Below are 20,915 nucleotides of genomic sequence, written 5' to 3'. Positions count from 1 at the left end.
GCTGTCTGTGGTATGGGACATGTGTGTGTATGACTCCACAAACATGTAAGCCAATAGGGTAACATACAGTGGAGCAGCATGTAACATCAGATAGAACTAGACCAAGAACAATGACATCTACCACAGTCTGTACACAGGCCAAAGTACATTTTAACAATACACACACTGTTGACAATCACCATAAGTACACAGACCTTAGTACTGCACACATAACCACAGAATGTCCAGGTTATGTCATAAAATATAACCCCTACTATATATAACATGTGTAGCAGTCTATCTCACTGGCCTGTTATCAGATATGATGCCACTAATTAAGGGATATAGCACATATGCACCTCTTACTGCATCACATATGGGCAAAGGTTGACAGAGTTGTGGCTGGAGGCACATACACAGGCCCAATATTGACATGTTGCTGTGATAACCTCATACATTTACTGTTGTAACAGGATTTGTTGCAACATATATCCTATTAGGGATATGAAGTCAGTAACTCTCATTGCTGTCACCATCTACAGACTGCAATCCTCACACTACCTTCTGCAGTTTACAGATAGGTGCTCTGTGGGTAACACATGAAACAAAAGACACTACACACTGCCCATTCTGCAGATGACTCTACATATGGGGTTTCTTCATAAACATAGCACTGACATGACAGGTATTAAAACATGTAGGACAGCCATATCAACACACACCCTGTTAAACCAACATTACTCCAAATGCAGTATAGCAGCACTTACAGTCTGTGGTCAGGTCAGGCACATCCTCCTCCTGTGTGTTGCCCTGTTTCCACAGTGTGTGTTGTTAGAGATAAATCTCCAATCCATCTGAGATGCAGTTTGCCAAACAACAGATCGAGTTCTTGCTCAACAGTGAATGTAAAGGCCCAACACCAACATGATGTTCCTAGATATTGGAGTGTGTTTCCATGCAATTGGCTATGGGAATGTTACCACAGCTGTTCCACGTGCAATCAGCTAGAGGAGGGCTGCAATTCATGCAAAGGCCATCAGCTGATCAGGAGCATCACTTAAAATACACATGCTGCTGCCTAAGCAAAGCAGGTGTAAGTCTCCACATCCACCAGAGAGGGAGTGAGAGAGGCAGACAGAGGGAAAAAAAGTCATGGAGGGGTGGGGGAGTAAAACTTATGCATGTTTGTCACACACCTACTAGTACAGGGTATCAAACCCCTGATGACTATGTAGTGCTATCACATGTCTATGCAGTTATTGGATGTGCTACATAGGTTACATGTAGAGGAGCCCTCAAAATGTATATGTGATGGTGAGTGACATTTGCAACAGGGATATGGTAGCTATACGGTAGGTGTAGTACACATGCCTGTCTGCATGAACAGGTGCCAGTGCCAACACAGCCACACTCTCACAGGGATGCACACACATTGACACACTTGACAGGGCCAGGAATACAACTCATCACTAGTGAGATTGTCACAATAAATTACTGTGCAGGTATCACATGCACCAGAGGGGTCATACGGAGGTTATATGGGCAAAGGGTATGTGGAGGAGTCTGACATCAGACAGTATGCTTCAGTATGCCAGTGGGGGTTGTAGTGAGTGTGACTGTGGTCATATGCATCATGCAACACACACACAGACACAGGGTGCCAGTACTGACATGCATGGTTGCATTGCTTCACGGGTGTGTAGTGGTCAACTGTGCCAGACGGCTATAGAAGGCTAGATGATGGGTATACCTTGGCATCAGGCCACATGACAATGGTCTGCATTGTGGCTCAGGGGTGTAGTGTCTGTATTTGCCCACACAGGTGGGTATTGTATTAATAATACAGTCGCCTGGGTGACTATTGCATGTGGCCAATGCTGTACATTGCTTGCCATGTATGTGTTCCTTAGTCCATGACATGGATGGTGTCTGGGATGTGCACACCTCCCACATGCATGTACAGTGACATGTTGAACTGTACCTGGGGTGTCTGGCCCATGTTGTGTACACATATTGTTATCATCAGATGTGCCATTCCTGGCCTCATGTGGTGGGAACTGTTTATGGCCAGCAGGTTGACCATGCACCTACATTGATAGCATGATACTGGAATTCCCTGGTGTCAGTGGCATCTGTCTATACAGGGCATGTTTTTCAGGCATGGTATGTCCTTTGTGGGTCACATTTGATGGCACCACAGGTGTTTCAGGTGTCCAGTAGGGGACATAGGGAAGGTGCACTGTTGGCATGTGTGTGCCTATTGGACTGATGGACAGGGTGCCATGCTCTCTGTAGCCCCCTGCAATCACACCATGGTTACTATCAGTGGGCAATATGCAGGGTACTACCAACATAGTGTCTGTTGCCTAGGCAAGTGTGTGTGCATATGAGACATGTGTTGAGAGTGTTGTCTGGGTAATACTAGGGTTGATCACTTTATTTGCCTGGCCTTGATGTCACATGTAGGGGTATGGATTTGCACCCCAGCCTCTCAGCTATTTCACATCTGTTATCCCTGTATTGTGGACATTGTGATATATACTAGGGCCATCATATAAGAAATTTGCAAAACCCGCTCCACATTGAGTCCAGTTGTTACACACTCACAGCCACCTCCACACAGGATATGAATTACAAACATGCACACACACATACACACACACACACACACACACACACACACACACACACACACACACACACACACACACACACACACACACACACACACACGCACACACACACACACACACACACACACAGAGTCACGTCTGGTATTTGAACTCCTATCTAACTAGTCTATTACACTACAGAACTATGCAGTTATAGGATGCACCACTGAGGTTACTGGATATTTCTTCCCCAAAGGTGTATTTCACAAGGAATGACATCAGCATGATTGCCAAAGTAGGGCATTTGAATTGTAGTGAGTGTGACTAGCCTAAAATGCATTGCTCCCTACACAGACATGGAAACACACACAAAACATCCACAACTGCCATGTGTGGGAATAGACCCCCTACCAGAGTTCTATATTACACTATAGCATGAAGCTGTTATAGGACACACCAAGCTAATAACTGAATACTCCTTCCCAAACGTGTATTTCACAGTGAATGCCATCAGCAGGATTGCCAAAGTAAAGCATTTGCATTTTTCGTGAGTGTGACTTGCCTAAAATGCATTGCTCCCTACACAGACATAGAAACACATACAAAACATCCACAGCTGCCATGTGTGGGAATAGAATCCCTTCCAGAGGTCTACATCACACTACAACATGAAGCTATTATAGGATTCTCCACGGAGATTACTGGAGTACTCCTTCCCCAAAGGTGTATTTCACAGTGAGTGACATCAGCAGGATTGCCAAATTAGGGCATTTGAATTGTAGTGAGTGTGACTAGCCTAAAATGCATTGATCCCTATTCAAAACATCCACAACTGTCATGTGTGGGAATAGAAGCCCTACAAGAGCTTTATATCACACTACAGCATGAAGCTGTTATATGACGCACCATGGGGATTACTGGATTTCTTCCTCCCCAAAGGTGAATTTCACAGTGAATGACATGAGCAGGATTACCAAAGTAGGGCTTTTGAATTGTAATGAGTGTGACTAGCCTAAAATGCATAGCTCCCTACACAGACATAGAAACACACACAAAACATCCACAACTGCCACATGTGGGAATAGAACCCCTACCAGAGTTCTATATCACAATACAGCATGAAGCTGTTATAGGATGCACCACAGGGATTACTGGAGCACTCCTTCCCCAAAGATGTATTTCACAGTGAATGACATCAGCAGCCTTGCCAAAGTAGGGCATTTGAATTGTAGTGAGTGTGACTACCCTAAAAAGCATTGCTCTCTACACAGACAGAGACACACACACACACACACACAGTTGCCATGTATGGGATTAGAACTCCTACCTCACTATTTTAGCACACTGCAGCAGTACACAGTTATAGGACATGCCATGGAAAGTACAATGCTACAGCTTTCCAAAAGGTGTATTTCACAGTGAATTACATCAGTAGCCTTGCCAAAGTAGGGCATTTGAATTGTAGTGAATGTGACTAGCCTAAAAAGCATTGCTGTATATATAGACAGAGACAGACACACACACCCCCACACAGTTGCCATGTCTGGGATTAAAACTCCTTCCTAATTATTTTATCACACTACAGCAGTACACAGTTATAGGATGCACCATTGAAATTACAGGGCTACAGCTTTCCAAAAGATGTATTTCACAGTGAATGACATCAGCAGCCTTACCAAAGTAGAGCATTTGAATTGTAGTAAGTGTGACTAGCCTAAAAAGCATTGCTGTCTGCACAGACACACACACACACACACAGTTAAAATATCTAGGATTAGAACTCCTACCTAACTATTTTATCACACTACAGTAATACACAGTTATAGGACACGCTATGGAGATTACTGGGCTACAGGTTGCTGAAAGGTGTATTTCACAGTGAATGACATCAACAGCCTTGCCAAAGTAGGACATTTGAATTGTAGTGAGTGTGACTAGCTTAAAAAGCATTGCTCTCTCTACACACACACACACACACACACACACACACACACACACACACACACACACACACACACACACACTCACAGTTACCATGTCTTGGATTAGAACTCCTACCTAACTAGTCTATCACACTACAGCAGTACGCAGTTATTGGATGCACCACAGAGATTACTGGGCTACAGCTTTCCTAAAGGTGAATTTCACAGTGAACAACATCAGCAGCCTTGCCAAAGTAGGGCATTTGAATTGTACTGAGTGTGACTAACCTGAAATTCATTGCTCTCTACACAGATACACACACACACACACACACACACACACACACACACACACACACACAGTTGCCATGTCTGGGATTAGAACTCCTACCTAATTAGTTTATCACACTATAACAGTATGCAGTTATAGGACACACCATAGAAATTAGTGGGCTAAGGCTTTCCTAAAGGTGTATTTCAAAGTGGATGACATCAGCAGGCTTGTCATAGTAGGGCTATGGGGAGGGCAGTGTGTGTGCATGGGCCATAACCCATTCATCTAGAGGTTGACACACCACATGCAAGCACACACAGGGTTATATTCTGCAGGTACATGTATACAGCTGCTAGATGACTACTTCCTTGTAAAGTCATGTTGCACAGAGAGCACTTGCACCACATAGTCTGTAATGCTGACAGATACTGGTGGCTAATATCTACAGTGAGTGACATCTGAACCTCATGTGATTGTAGCCATTTGGCTATATGCTGGGTAGGAAAGGCCTCATAATGGATGGCTTCTTGTCACAGTCCCTCTCTTCCACACATCTATGTATGTCTACTTTTGACTTATTATAGTGTGTTGTTCTTGGATATATGTCTGTATTCCTATCCAGTGTGTGTGCAAAGCATGAGTGATGCATACTGAGGAGTGTCTGCACTAACATCTGCAACTGCCAGATATGTCTGGTCCACTGTTGTTTGCAGACATGGGCTTCATTTGTTTAAGTGTGTGAGAATACCCAATATGACCTTTCAGTATGTTGTTGTCTGACATTGCCTTCATTTCTCTAAATGTTTGAGCATGCCCAGTATGCCCTTCTGTATTGAATGTGTGGATCGATTCCAGGAAGTTTGCACTCCAGCGCCGACCTTTGTGTTGTACACCTACAGATAGTGAACTGTTTCTGCAGGGTATCCATCAATCATTTGGCAATATGGGGACAAAGTGTGCAGGGGATAGTGTATACTGTAGATGATTGTGTCTGTGCTGCTTCAGCTACATGGTACCGCTGTTAGCAGAGATATTTAGGCATGTATACTGTTTACACTGTGATGTTTTCTATCCTCATGTACTGTCAGCTGGACATTCCTGCTCACAGTGATGTCTTGGGCGACAAGGGTGACTGCAGCTGTGTGCAGTATTGTGGACAAACGCCTACATATTCTTGGCAGGTTATGCCATCCTGGAGGGGGAGCTGCAGATACTTGCTGCTGGATCTGTTTATCTAGTTCAACAGCTTGGGACAGTGCTGACAGAGGATCCCATACTTGTACATCCATGAACATGACAGTATGGCCTTATATTGCTATGGCAATACCTCACAGCTGTACAGATTTGCACAGATTACCCAGAGGCAGGGACCATGAGTCAGGACATTACCCCTATTGTGGTGTATGGGCAGGTATGTAGCCACCCATTTATGTGTTTACAGCCAGGGATAGTGTGTGCACACAGCTTTGTGTCGGACCTTGCACATTCCATGCTGCCCATGCTCCCACCCCCCTCTGTTATTCTATTCTCTTCCTTACATTATGCATACATTCTCTGATACTTTCCTTAAGGTTATCACCTCATAACAGCTGTGTGTTGGTGTTGGTCCACAGTTCATGCAGTGGGACATGGTGGACATGTTACTGTGGTTTGTCCACATGGCCTTGCATATGGCTTATTTGGAGTGTGTTGTGTTGTTATTTGAGTGTCCATGACATAACATGATTTGGCAGTACGTGTGAGACACAGGCCCTTGGCAGAGACCATGGCATTGATGCAGGCCAGATGTGGCAGGCCATTAAATTCTGTCAGTCCTACAGTCTCAGACCACCATACAGTATATTCCCATGGGTGACAGGGTAGGCATGCTAGGTGTTCATTCCAATACCTTCTATCAGTCTTGATCAGGTGGTGTGGGTGCTGGAAGGGTGCTACCTATGGCTAATGACACATCTGCATGGGCCACCTGCACTGCATGCTGCATTCTTTCTCTATTGCCATATACAGGTGGGGTCATATTCTACCATTACTCACAGCAGGGTTACAACCAGAGAAGTACCTGTGGGTGGTGTTTGCGTGAGCTGGGTACATGTGTGCTATGGACATTACTTGCATCTGACACACAGATATGCATTGGGCATTCCAGTTATGCTTCCATGTGCAGGTACATCAGCTGTTTCCCAATACATCAGTCCTACCTCCTTTGTGATCTGTGAGTGTTTGGACAGACAACACCAGTATCCCCTACTACAGGACCAGATAATGTGATGCATACCTATATGTACAATTCCAACGGTGTATCCATTTCACAGTGACACAATATATACTGTATGTCTGGGGTACTTTCCCCCATGTACTTCTTGTATATCTAGCCCAACAGCCATGCCATGTCAGTCTTTCAGATGGTGATACATATTACCACCATATATTTACAATGGCTTACTACTAGTATGTGTTATACTGGTGGGTATTGTCTTTGGCACTGCAGTTGTGAGGACTTATCCCTGTCATCAGCAGTAGTGGGCAATGGCCACCAGGTCTTACCTCAACATGCTTGCATGCTGACCACTCTCACACGATATGAAACATACACCAACCTAACACACATACCTGCACATTATGCAGATGCTACAACCTATCCTGCTACCTTGGCCACCTTTGTGCATCTGTGCTCCACTGGTATTATACCTACACATACATGCTACAACATTTCTATATAGGGTTGTGGGGGGCACACCTGACTGTTGCAATGTGTGTCCATTGGATTGGGGGGGCACACCAGACCATTACTACATTTCTAAATAGGTTTGGGGGGACACACTTAACTGTTACTACATTTCTAAGTAGAGTTGGGGGAAGCACACCTAACTGTTTCTACATTCCTACACAGGATTGTGGGAGGGGAGCACACCTGACTGTTACTACATTTCTATGCTGGGTTGGGGGAAGAGGCACAACTGACTGTTCCTACATTTCTGCATAAGATTGTGGGGGGACAGACCTGTTTCTACATTTCTACACAGGGTTGTGGGGGGGGGCATAGCTGACTGTTTTTACATTTCTACGTAGGATGGGGGGCACACCTGATGTTTGTGCACATTTGTTATGACTGTACTGGTATGTCAGGTACTCCATTTCATTCAGTTTTCTAACCTATCACTCTGACTAGAGGCATATCAGTATACTACAGGTCTTGGCTTTGACTGACCTACATATTAGTTTCTGACTTCCTACCCTTCAGAACTGATATCCCACTGCCTGACCTGCTGTAGTCTGTCTGTGTAGGCCTTGGGGGTTTACCTATAGGCATCATTCAGAGGCCATAGCACAGCCATTGTCTGTGTTTGTCTACACCTGTCCTGCTGGCTGAGACTCTTGTTTGGTTTGTGAACCTCCCTGACTGGCATGTGTGAGTCATATGGACACACATGTGGCCCAGCACATTTCCTGCAGTGGGTTTTGTCGCCCTGTGTAGTACTGGCTACTGTGGTGACACCAGTATTTGTTACAGATCTCATGGTGCCACTATAGGTGTCTACTATCTGCTGGCATACCATTCAGCCACCCGATTCCCTTGCATGCTCACATCCATACCATAGATACAGGTAACAACACATTCTAATCCATTCAGCAATTGGTAGGTTAAGTGACTTACCTTGTGGATATCCCAGTATTGAGGGTAGTGCTGCAGGGCTGCCTATGTTGGATGCACATAGTACACATGGTTGAGCACAGTTAGTGTTATGTTTGGCATCCCTTTTACTGTATGTGAGAGTAAAAGAGAGGTATTATTCCCTGGGTCCCTCCTGCATCAGTGTATGTTCTATGCGTTGCCTCTTTGCCAAGGCCAGAGAATACTGGGCATGCCTCCTTCTGCCTACTGGGGCAGGCTCAGATTGTTTCTCCAAGTCACTCTGTGCCTGTGCAGGCCTTGGCAGTTTTGGGGGGCTGTGTGGGCCTGCCCCATGCTGTTCCTGCTGCAGCCGTTTCCACAGGATCATATTGTGTAGCATGGCACATATGATGACAATTTGGGTACATGTAGCTCGTGAGTATTGCAAGGCTTCAGCGGATGTGTCCAGGCACCGGAACTGTGACTTGAGCATCTCAAACACATGCTCTATTATAATTCTGGTCTGTGCGTGTGCCTCATTATGGGGTTCTTGTTCTGGTGTGTGTGCATTTCTGATGGGTGTCATCAGCCATGGCTCCAGTGTGTATCCAGCATCCCCCACTAGGTGACTGTAAGGGATATCCCCATTGCCAAATCTGTGGTACAGCTGCGTCAGATGCCAGATGTGGGAATCGTGATAGCTTCCAGGGCAGCCAGTACACACATTCATTATTATGCCCAGGCATCGCACACAACTTGGCAGTTGATAGAGGGGAAGCCCTTGCGGTTGATGTAGACCCTACCCCGCTCACCGGGTGGTGCTTTGATGCATATGTGCATCCAGTCTATAACACCCACTACCTCAGGGTATTCTGCTATTTGGTGGAACAGTTGCATATTGCTGGCCAACACCTCATGGGTGTTGGGGAAATATACGTGCTCACCGGCATGTGCTGACATGGCATCCAGGAACTGGTGGAATACCCTGGATGCTGATGTCTGTGATATCCCCATCATATCCCCAGTTGGCCTTTGGAAGGTAACTGTAGCTAGTGTTCTTTGGCCTACACATCCCTTGGTATCCACTGGGATGGGTTCCCCTCTGTTAGTTCTGTGTGTCAGGCATGGCCGGTACAGCTCAACAATTTGCTGTAGGAGGTCCCTTTCCAAGCTATAGTGCTCCACTATCTCCAGCTCATGTAGCCCCTAGTAAGATACCCTGGTCTGTACACTCTTCTCCGTCTCCTCACTGTGGGTTGGTCGACAGCATTCACATCCTCACCACCCTTAGCCTCTTCCACAAGTTGTTGTATGATAGCTATTGCAGCCCCTATCATTTTGTTGTTTTGTTTGTTAAAACTTCAACGCTTGTATACACCAGTGGTGTAGAGTATGGGAAAAACCAGAGGGGAAGGAGTTTGCATAGTTTATAGTAGTGTTCTGGGCTGGGCTGGGCTGGGCTGCTGCCTGTGTAATTGTCTGATTTTGGTACATTTAACCTGCCAGCTATGCTAGTTCTCCTAGATTACCTTCCTACTGCTGTTTTCCCTTCCCATTGCCTTCCTGTTTAAGCCCGGTGGTGCGCCACACAAACACAATGCTCATATGTGCACAGAGCTGCTATTTCCTGGTTTACTCTTTTTTCTTTAAAACCTGGTGCATGGCGCGCACACCCGCTTAGGCAATGTAAAGAGTGCTAGGCAGCCTCGGACACACCCCCTTGCCTAGCTGTGCTAAGCTAGGAGCAAACCTGAGCCACATGGCTCCAATCTGCTTACAGTATGCCTGACACACCCCCCTATGATGTCAGCTAACTCCTAGGCTTGCACCAAGCTATTCCTGCTCTTACACTGTTGGGAGCTGACTAGCATGCAGGGAAATCTGGGATTCACTATCATTTCCCTCATTTGTATAGGATAGCCTGCTAATGCATAGTTACAGGTCTCACACTGAGCCTCCCCCCTTAGCAACCACTATTCACTGGCCATGTTGTCTTCTGCCTGCCATTGACTATAATGGCAGAATAGTGATTTTAGTTAGAATGCTTATTTTAGGTTTATTTTCTTATTTTCCCCCATCCATTTGCGCGCTGCTGCCCTACACTTAAGCAGCTGAGATCGGCTAAAAAAAATTAAAAGTTGATTTTTTTTTCAACTGTTTTCTATTCCAATGGCCTTATACTTGGCCATTGGCATGCTTTCTAAATGATATCCACCCTTTATCTGGAGCTGTCATGACTCCATTTTGGAATTTGCAGAAATGAACTCCATTATTGGCGGATTATATTTCTACAGATTACACATTTCCAGCTTCCTGTATACAAATTCACAACATTTGCATGGATTTCTCCTGGAAATGGGATCATTTGCATACAGGGGCTGAGTAAGTGCAGGACTAGTGCAGGAGCCCTCATGCACACTCCTACAAGTTATTCCTGGATCACACAGCAGACATATTGCCTGCTGGAGCTCCTGCACTAACCCTGCATGCCGTGCAAGACTTGCAGAATCCGGGGGCTTGTCTTTATAAATGACTGGCATTATACAGTGAGTCTTTTCTTTAGTTATGATTATGTACAAGACAAACAGAAATGTGGTGTTGTATACAGTTTAATTATTTTTTAACTAAAGCCAGCTCTTCAGTGCAGCACACAGTATCATGTAAATAAACTTAGAAAAATCCTTTGAAAAATTTGTCTTCTTACCCTAGATGTGAAATAAAATGTGTTTATAAAAAAATTAGCTTCCTCTCAATTAGCAAAATCACATTATTCTGAATCATAAAGCATAACATTTTAGTATCTGAAACCTCATTTACATTATAGATCATGTTGTTGAAATTATATATATATATATATATATATATATATATATATATATATATATATATCAACAATACCCTATATAGCAGCAAACCTGGATAGCAGTTCAAACAATTCAAGTACTTTTTCAGCAAATCCACGAATAAAGAACACTGTGGTGTAGGCAAACTGGTCCTCAAACACAGAGAACAAAGTACTTGAATTGTTTGAACTGCTTATCCAGGTTGTATGGCTATTAAGGTATATATGATATATATATATATATATATATATATATATCACTTATGTACATAGACAGGGCCGGATTCACGAAGGCTTGCACGGAGTCTAAGAGTAGTGTAAGACTCCATGCAGCCTTCGCGATCCAGGAACAGCCCAGAGTCCGTGTAAGAGTCAAGCTAAAGCGGCTCTTACGCGAGTGGCGTGGATAAGCTAATCACCTCACTTGCAGCGAATAGCATGCAAATGAGGATGATTAGCGATCCAGAAGCAGAACAGCCGTAAGAGCGTTTAGCTGCAGAAATGTACTCAGTTGACAACTGAGCGTTTCTGCAAAACTACAATGGAGCCATGTCAGCTCAAATAAAGGGTGCATATGTGTCAGGCAGCATACCAATGGCCAAATATGTGGCCATTGGCAAGGTAACCTGATGCAAATATATTAAAAATATAATTTTTTTTTCAGCGATTGCCGATGTTTAAACCCAGCGCAGCCCCCCGCAAATGGGCTGCGCTGTATAGAACATAAAAACGAAGGTTTTAAACCCACAAATGTGGGTTTTATGCAATACATGGCATGTCAATGCAGGGACCAGCAGACCAAAACCAACATGGCCACCGTGTAGTGGTTGCTAAGGGGGGAAGCTGAGTTTAAGACATGTAACTAAGCATTAGTAGGCAATCTGATGCAAATGAGTGTAAGGATACTGAATTCCACTGTCACATAGCAAATGAGCACAGTCTGAGTAGTGTAAGAGTTACAGAAGGGGGAGGAACAGAGTAGAAGATAGGTGACATCACAGGGGGGAATGGTAGAAAGAAATGCAGTTCATTGGAGGTCAGAGTTACATGACAGATGTCAGACAGATATCATGGAAAGAGGTGTGCCACTAACTAAGCATGAGAAAGTCAAGAAATGGAAGGTGTACACTGTTGCCTACACCAAAGTTTCTTGCTGGATGTGTATGCGCACGTGTGCGCGCCATGAAGTAAGTAAGCGAGCAAGGCAGTGTGCACGTGTGTAAGGCAGACTGAGCATGTGGGAGCATGTTGGGAGATGTTTAACACTGTTTGCGTGGGCGTGCACGCGTTTTAATCCGAATAAGCAGATTCTGAACCGTGTAAGCATGTGTGCGTGCATGTAAGCCACTGTGAGCGTGTTTCTGCTGGTTTACACACGGCTCCACCCTGAGGAAACAGAGAGGAAAAAGGAAGCAACAGATTTAGTAGGAAGCTAGCAGGGAATACTGCTGGAGCTAGCAGGTGAAAACAATTAGATGCAGGCAATTACACAGGCAGAATAGTAGCCCAGCCCAGCACTTAAAACTCTGCAAACAGCAGTGCAGGATGTTTCTCTCAAGAGACACTGCAAGACAGGAGTTAAGTTATCAGAAGTGAAAACTGAAAAGCTGAACTCAGAGCAGAAATGTTAGGGGCTGCCATAGCTGTCATAATGAGACATAGGCGACTTGCTGAGGGTGGTGACAATGCAGATGGTGCCAGACAACCCACAGTGAGGAGACGGAGAAGAGTGTACAGGCCCAGGGTCACCTACCACGGGTTACATGAGCTGGAGATAGTAGAGCACTATAGAGTGGACAGAGACCTCCTGCAGCAAATAATGGAGCTGTGCAGGCCACACCTCACACACAGAACCAACAGAGGGGAACCCATCCCAGTGGAAACCAAGGTATGTGTTGGCCTAAGAATACTAGCAACAGGTACCTTCCAGAGACCAACTGGTGATATGATGGGGATATCACAGGCATCAGCCTCCAGGGTACTGCACCAGTTCCTGGATGCCATGTCAGCACATGTCGGTGATCATGTATATTTCCCCAATGCCCGTGAGGTATTGGCCAGCAATATCGTCTCTTCCAGCAAATAGCGGAATACCCTGAGGTAGTGGGTGCAATAGACTGCACGCACATATGTAGGGCATACATCAACCGCAAGGGCTTCCCCTCCATCAACTGCCAGGTCGTGTGTGATGCCCAGGGCATAATAATGAATGTGTGTGCTGGCTGTCCTGGGAGCTACCATGATTCCCACATCTGGCATTTGGCGAGCTGTACCAGACATTTGCCAATGGGGACATCCGCATGGACACCTAGTGGGGATGCAGGTTATGCAATGGAGCCGTGGCTGATGACACCCATCAGAAAGCACACACACCTGAACAGGAATGCCATAATGAGGCACACGCACAAACACGTAATGTAATAGAGCGTGTGTTTGGGCTGCTCAAGTCATGGTTCCGGTGTCTGGACACATCTGGTGGAGCCTTGCAGTACACACCAACTACATGTACCCAAATTGTCATGGTATGTGCTATGCTACATAATATGATCTTGCGAAAACAGCTGCAGCAGGACCAGCATAGGGCCGGGCCAAACAGCCCCCACCATTGCCAAGGCCATCACAGGCAGAGCGTGACTCAGAGGAGGAACAACCTGAGCCTGCCCCAGTAGGCAGAAGGAGGCGTGCCCAGTATGCCCTGGCCTTGGCAAAGAGGCAATGCATAGCACATACACTGGCTCAGTAGGAACCCTGGGAATGATACCCCTCTCTGACTCACTCATATAGTAACAGGGATGCCTAACATGACACAACCTGCTCTCAAACATGTACAGGGAAGTGTAATATGCGCATCCGACAGAGGCAGCCCTGCAGCACCACCTGAGGCATGAATGCTATGTGTTAAGTAATGTAACACCATGTACTATATGCACACCTGAGGACCCTGACTAACATCCTACCCTCACCAAGCATCATGCCACAACATGACAATGAGATGATCAAGTGCAATAATTGACTGAAGTATCGCAGTTAGTCAAAGGAGATCCAATGTGTGCCAGTCTGGGATGACATGCTGAGCATGACATGATGCACCACCTGCCAGGACTGGCGTGCACCTATCAGTGCAGGCCATATGGATACTGGCAAAGGCTGTAGTTACCCACAGTGTGCCCTGAATATGTAAGGCTCAAAACACAAACCTATCTCCATAGGTATCAGAAGGGATAAGAATAAGATAAGGGATAAGTCGAAAGAGCAAGATGCATGCAGTCTAAACTCACCCAGTATGGAGAATGTTGATATCTGCGCTGTAACAGAAAACTGAGCCAAGGCTCACAACAGCACCCTAACACTACCAGGTTACACATCATACTGTGCTGTACAGCCTCAAAACATGGAACAAGCTACAAAAGGAGGGTGACTAGCAAGAATTGTCAAGGATAACCACACCCCCATGTTGGTACCACAACAAAGAGCAGCATGGACTAGCCATGGTCAAGTAACAGTGGCTAAAACTGCCCCCCAGTTTATAGCCTGCTACAGACTACTGTCCCAACACCAGGAACTGCACCTGGCCTATGCTGGAATACATGAATATATCAAGTCCTCCAAACCACATTATATCGGGTGACTGAAAATACCCAGGCATAGACTGGGAGCATTATACTAGCTCCAACAGTGTAGGACAAAAGTTCATATTATCCATAAACCAAAAGGCCCAGGAACAATGTACCACTCCCACAAGAGGGGTAAGCATACTGGATGTGATAATCAGCAACATGGGTACTGGATGGCAAGATGAGAAGTGTATTGCTCACTGGTAAAACCAGACCATAGAGTAATCACACTGGATATACAAATCCTGACCACAGTCCCTGGCCAGAAAACTACAGTGGATAACATGTGTTCTGCAATATTTGCACTCCTCCAAACTGATGTGGAATCCATTAAAGGTCCTGTGCAGGTGCAAAATATGGGCCACACCTCAGAACCTGTAATACAGCCATTCCATGAACACTGCCAGGAATGCTTGGATTATGCAATCCTAAATTAAAACAAGACACAATGCCATACACGCAGGAATCTGGCATGGTGGACACCAGCCATAACCAAACCATGCAAGAGAATGAGGAAGCTACTACATGATAGAGCAAACATAAACAATGCAGTAATCACTGATCAGTAGTATGGCAATAAAATCTGTCCACACATACAATCCACTAAGGCCAGCCACAACAAGTTGAATCTGTGAATCCTGAGGCAATGTTACACCTGCCCCAAGTACACAGACAACCCCCAACTCCACCCAAGAAATACAAATATATGTGTGAGATGCAACCATCTATCCAAACTGGAGGCTGAGCTCCCTCAACTCAGTACTCCCAAAACTAGTCAGGAGGAGAAGGTAAGCACACACACCACAAACACAGTCCCACATAGACCTATCACAACTGCAAACCAAACACATAAACACAGATAAACATTCCACAAATTACAAACACAGCACACCAACAGAGGCCTCTAAAGCAGACACCCAATCAAACAACCTCCAAACATAGCACATGCAACACATAGTACACAAAGCTGGTGTGCCAAACAGTCACAGGCCAGAAGGAGAAACAACATGCCTGATACAATTGTAATAGGTGACTCCATAGTCAGACACACTGCTGTCCCGCACACCAGACTGAACAAGGGAAAGGGTACAGTAAGCTGCCTGTAGGCTGCCACAATATGCCACATAACAGAAGTATGCAGGTCACTCCAAAGCAAGTAGAAATATGATGCAGTCATAGTCCATGCTGGTGTGAATGACCTGAGATGTATCTCCCTAGACTACATGAAAAGAGACATAGATGAGCTCTCTGATTATGTAGTCCAGGTCGGTATGACACTCACCGTTTGCAGAATCCTACCCTTACCAAGAATAATGCCACAGTACAAACACGGAATGATCAGTCATAGCAAGTGGCACACTTACTGGTGTCATTCCAAGGGGATCCAATGTCTGTCTGCTTGGGATGTCATGCTTGACAAGCCACGCAGCTGTTCTTGGGATGGCTTGCACCTGTTACCCCTGGGCGTCTGAATATTGGATAAGGCCTTTGCCACCTCCATAGAGCCTTTTGTAGGCAAGGCTGAAAAGACTGACCCACCACCCTAGAAAACATAAGTGGAAAGAAACATAAGGGTAATGCTGACCAATGCCAGATGTGTAAACCCCAATATGCATGCTCCCAAGGCCATCCCCAGTATGGAGAACATCGATGTCTGTGCAGCGACAGAAACCTGCTGCAAGCCTCCTGACAGCACACCAGCACTACCAGGTTATACCACGTGTCATCTGTCATGGCCCCAAAACCTGGAACAAAACATAAAAGGAGGGTGAGTATCCATAGTCAGCACAGACACCCATACGTCCAGGTAACTGACAATGCACAAGGCATTGGAGCCCGCCCATGTGCAACTAACTGTAGGCAAGACTGCTGTACAGTCTGTAGCATGCTACAGACCACACTCTCACACACAGGAACCCCACCCAGCCGTCCTGAAGACACTGGACAGTATGAATGTCCCACCAAATATCAAACAAGGTACCACAAATTACCACATAGGTGGTAAACCATTATGTATGGAAGGAGTAACCAGGGATCTAGGGACACAAGTGGACAGTAACCTGTTATGTGACACCCACATTGCCAATGTGGCTAGGAAGACTGTCTACATTTGACACCGTATCAGGAAAGGATTCACATCTATGTCAACAGAGGTCATTGTGCCCCTATACTGTTCTCTAATCACACCCATAATCTAGTACAATGCCTCATATGGGATATACCTTACCTGACACCTGCAGCAGTTAGAAAGACCTCAAAGGTACCTCACCAAGAGGATAAAGGGTCTCAAATATATGTCATATGCTGCCTGGCTGTAGACACCCCAGCTGAATGCAGTCACATACTGCCTACACAGAGGCATTGCATGCCTGTTGTAGAAGGCCATGCCCAACACAGGAGTAATGGACATGCTCCACCCCAGAAAACTCAAATCCATCGGAGCTGTGAGAGTGAGAGATGTCAACCTCAACAAATAATGAAATAGGATGTGCTGGTGGGACAGATACATAATCCAGAGGCTCCCCACACCCTGGACCAGAATCCCACTCCATGTTAGGCAGAGCCCCTCACTGACACTCTTCAACAGGAATCTTGCCAAGTGGATGGATGATTGTAGAGTTACACTGGGGGTCTTCACTATGTCATGTCCAGACAGAGGCACAGCAAAGCAAATCATAAATGGCCATAATATTCACATAGCAAGGGGTGGCAAAAGCCACACACACTCTGGCTAGGCTAACAAATGCCCTAGGGTGGATAGCCTAGTATGAACCTATGAACTTATGAAGATACAAATTGTACAGGACACTAAGGATAATCCCAAGGCTTTCACAACTGATGGCAGGAACCATTTTGGGAATTCACAGATATGCCCTGAATCACACAAATATCACAAACACACACACATATTGCCAACATACATCCTGACAGTTGCAGTGCAACCCCCCCCCCCGAATGCAGAATATCTATCCCAGCAGACTGCTGGCCCCCTGACATTGCAGATGCTGAGGTAACAGCCAACATCTACAAAGCAAAACACACAGCAGCAATGGTATGAGATGGTGTCCTGGGCTTAGTGCAACATTGACTCCAAGATGAATGGAATGCCAAACCACACTACTGCTCAATGTCAGCCTTACCACAGAATATGTACCCAAAGAGCAGTGTACAACAACAGTGGTCCTTCTCAACAAAGGTGTTGCCTGAATGGATACTGAAAACTACTACCCCAGAATCCTGAGAAGCTTGGTCTGCACAGCTATGGAAAGGATCAGCATGTACCACAGACATAAAGATATTGGGGACCTACTGACACTGGACCCTACCCAGTGTGGCTTTCTCAAGTGCAGATCCTGCCCCTAAACATGTTTGACTCAATTGAAACAGTCATTAAGGTCATTGATGAGGGCAATGTGGTCCACACAGCGTAGCTGGACCTTGCAAAGGCTTCTATACAATACCCTATGTCCATTATAGATAAGCTCACCAGCTTAAATATAAACCCACATGTCAGTAGAGGGGTTGCAAACCAGACCAAGGACAGAACAGACATGGTCAGACATGCTGCAGCCATGTCAGACTACAAACCAGATATAACTGGCATCCCACAAGGCTTTGTCCTGGGATCTCCCTCGTCTGGTATATATGTCCCATAGGTACAGGCAAACATGGAAGGACTGTGACAATGTGTGTTGAAGGACAAACACACTCTCCAACTAGCATTAGACATGGACTAGGGCACATTGCTAGTGTTTGCAAATGTACACATATGTTGTGGAATACACTACCAATGTTGGACAAGCCTGGTTTAAGTAGTTCATATCTGAACAGAATGCAACATGGTCAGATGTACACAACTGGCCCCTAACCAGGCTGTAGTGCCCACTATCGAAATGTAAAGCAGTGATAGCACTAAAGCCCAGGATACTGTCCACCACAGTCAAAGTACTACCAGTACACTATGCAGTACTACAGTGTTAGGTCAGTGTGAAAGGATGTTGACAACTGTATGCAAAGTATCCCATGCAAACACTGCAGGCACAGTATAATCCTGTTGTGTTCACACACAAAGCAGTTGTACAGTAACTACACAACACGACACACAACACACAACCATAAACGGGTGATATTTGGTGAAGTTCACACTCATCTACAAATGTGGTGGGCTGCAGAGTCCAACATATGGAATGCTCACACTGGGCATTCTCACACACTTTGATAAATGAGACATATGTTAGACAACATGCCATGGGAAGGCTGAACTGGGCATGCTCATGCACTTAGGCCAAATCTCAGTTTAGCAGTTGGACACACATATCTGGTATTTTTATGTGTTATTCCAGGAACCAACCACATTACAGCAGTCTGCCCAGTGCACACAGTTAAATGACTACAGAGACATACGTGATATAGTGGATCCCTCCCATATGCAAACATCTTCCACAGATGCACAAGCTGTTCATACAAACAGGGAATGCTACGGCAATAAAGATGTGCAAACAGTCTATCAGCAACAAATAATGTGCATTTGACAATTAAACATATGGGTGTAGAGGTCAACACTAGGCTGTTTGCACTAGGGAATGACAGCTTAGCCAGAGTGTGCTTGGTGTCTGCCTCCCCACAGGATGCACATTCCCCTTTCTAAACACCGATGATGTCAGCACACTATAAGTACAGCAGGAGAAAAGAAACTTACCAGTAATGCGAATAGCGCGCTCCGCTAATGCGTCTGTCATAACATAGTTAGGTAGGGGTTTGAATCCTGCAAATGCGCAGTGTGTGTGTGTTTGTGTAAGTGGGGTTGGTGTGTGTGTGTAAATCTGTGGGAGAGAAATGTCCCTTTTGGCAACTAGGAAAACACACTACAGGATGCACATTCCCCTTTCTAAACACCAATGATGTCAGCACTCTATAAGTACAGCAGGAGAAGAGAAACCTCCCAATAATGCGAATAGCGCGCTCCGCTAATGCGTCTGTCTCAAGTGTCATAACATAGTTAGATAGGGGTTTGAATCCTGTGAATGGCAAGTGTTTGTCTGAGGGGGGTTAGTGTGTGTGAGGGAAATGTCCCTTTTGGCAACTAGGAGAACAGACTACAGGATGCACATTCCCCTTTCCAAACACTGATGATGTCAGCACTCTATAAGTATAGCAGGAGAAGGGAAACTTCCCAGTAATGCGAATAGCGCACTCTGATAATGTGTCCATCTCAAGTGTCATAATATAGTTAGGTAGGGCTTTGAATCCTGCGAATCGCAAGTGTGTGTGTTTGTCTGAAGCAGGTTAGTGCGTGTGAGAGAAATGTCCCTTTTGGCAACTAGGAGAACAGACTACAGGATGCACATTTCCCTTTCTAAACACTGATGATGTCAGCACCCTATAAGTACAGCAAGAGAAGGGCAACCTCTCAGTAATGCGAATAGCACACTCTGCTAATGTGTCCATCTCGAGTGTCATAACATAGTCAGATAGGGGTTTGAATCCTGTAATTGGCAAGTGTGTGTTTTTGTCTGAGGGGGGTTAGTGTGTGTGAGGACAATGTCCCTTTTGTCAACTAGGTGAACAGACTACAGGATGCACATTCCCCTTTCTAAACACTGCTCAGCTGAAGGCCATGGCTCTGGCACAAGTTGTCTGTTTCTATGATGCCCCTTTGGAAGACGCTTGTGTCGGCTGGAGAGTCGATTATGGTGGCCAGTTCGCAGTCATCTGCATATTTGGTCAGCCACAGTCCGTCCGTGTTGGCCTGTACCTCCAATAAATATATACCAAACAAGAGAGGTCCCAGGACTGAGCCTTGTGGGACACAACTCGTAACTGGTTTGGAGTCTGGCATGGCTCCTGCAATGCTAACCATGTGGGTTCTGTCCATGAGCCACTGTGCAATCCATCTAGTGACATAGGGGCTTATATTTAAGCTGGTGAGCTTCTCTAGAATGCCCAAGTGGGGTAATGTTGTGAAGGCTTTTGCAAGGTCCAGGTAGGCTGTGTGAACCACCTTCCCCTCATCAATGGCCTTGGTGACTGTTTCAAAGAAATCAACCAGGTTAAACCTG

The sequence above is a fragment of the Protopterus annectens genome, chromosome 10.part0, assembly GCF_019279795.1.
Source record: "Protopterus annectens isolate FY-2018-M chromosome 10.part0, PAN1.0, whole genome shotgun sequence".
NCBI lineage: Eukaryota > Metazoa > Chordata > Ceratodontiformes > Protopteridae > Protopterus > Protopterus annectens.
The sequence above is the reverse complement of the archived record's forward strand: the minus strand, read 5'-3'. Positions refer to the sequence as shown.